At 47.8% G+C, this 1,002-nt stretch overlaps 1 long non-coding RNA gene across 1 annotated transcript; it reads right to left on the bottom strand.

Annotated features, from left to right (window-relative positions):
• Nucleotides 1-13: 13 nt before the first annotated feature.
• Nucleotides 14-1,002, bottom strand: LOC104817629. Its single transcript, XR_772546.2, has 4 exons — nt 946-1,002; nt 382-461; nt 197-280; nt 14-120 (listed from the first exon to the last, which is right to left on the bottom strand). It is a non-coding gene; the product is annotated as an uncharacterized LOC104817629 (long non-coding RNA).

The raw sequence follows: 1,002 nt of genomic DNA on the forward strand, positions 1-1,002 counted from the left end.
CGATTTTATAAATTGGTAATTAGGGGAAGAAAGCAAAACCCTTACCAGGTCAGAGACATACTGGAAGCTCCTTGTCTGCTTCCCATCACCATAAACAGTCAACGGTTCTTTTCTCAGCGCCTGCTCCATTCAATATTACCGATTAAACCCCATCATTTGCAACCCTTTTCATAATTTTGATAGTGTAATTAATTACCTGCGCAACGAAGTTGCTAACCACGCGGCCGTCATCGATGCACATCCTGGGGCCATACGTGTTGAATATACGAGCAATCCTGACCTGCAACCCATCCACGAAGAAGAAGACACCACCAAGTTTGCATCAGCTCTTCCTTCTCATTGGGACGTTATCAGTAATTGATTGGCTTCGACCAAACTGACCTCGACGTTGGCGCCCCTGTGGTAGTCCATTGTCAGCGTTTCAGCTGTCCGCTTTCCCTCGTCGTAACAACTCCGAACTCCTGTGTCCACATTACGACATTCCCGTCATAACCCATGTTTCCTCCGTCAAATCTACAGTCAGTAGAAGATATTATCGGGTGTGCGGTCCACCGTCATGAAGACCCGCTATTTAAGGTTTGGTCTCTGTCTGTGCATCATGGGACCAGATCGGAACCCACAGCACATGAACCGCACCATAAAAACTCCTGTTTCAACCAATTACCAATGCGACCCTACGCCCTATGTGCTAACACGTGCGCCTCTTCCCGACACGGACGAGGAAAAATCAAAACACAACCAAAGAGAACGGACAAAGTGGCTCATCAAAGAAAACGTCATCATGTCACGTTCCCGAGGTTGGCACGATCACGCGCGTTTTCAGATTCCGAATTCCGATCATAGAGGGAGTATGAACGACTGGATCAGAATAGACAAAGCGCAATGGGGACAATTGAAAAATCGGGGAGGCTACGGAAATGATTAGGAAGATAACGGGGGTATTACCGATGGGATTAACGTTGCCCCAGTAAGTCTCCACCTGCGGGTGCTGAAGAGGATCTC

Source organism: Tarenaya hassleriana, unplaced genomic scaffold (genome assembly GCF_000463585.1).
Source record: "Tarenaya hassleriana unplaced genomic scaffold, ASM46358v1 Cleome2701, whole genome shotgun sequence".
Taxonomy (NCBI): Eukaryota; Viridiplantae; Streptophyta; class Magnoliopsida; order Brassicales; family Cleomaceae; genus Tarenaya; species Tarenaya hassleriana.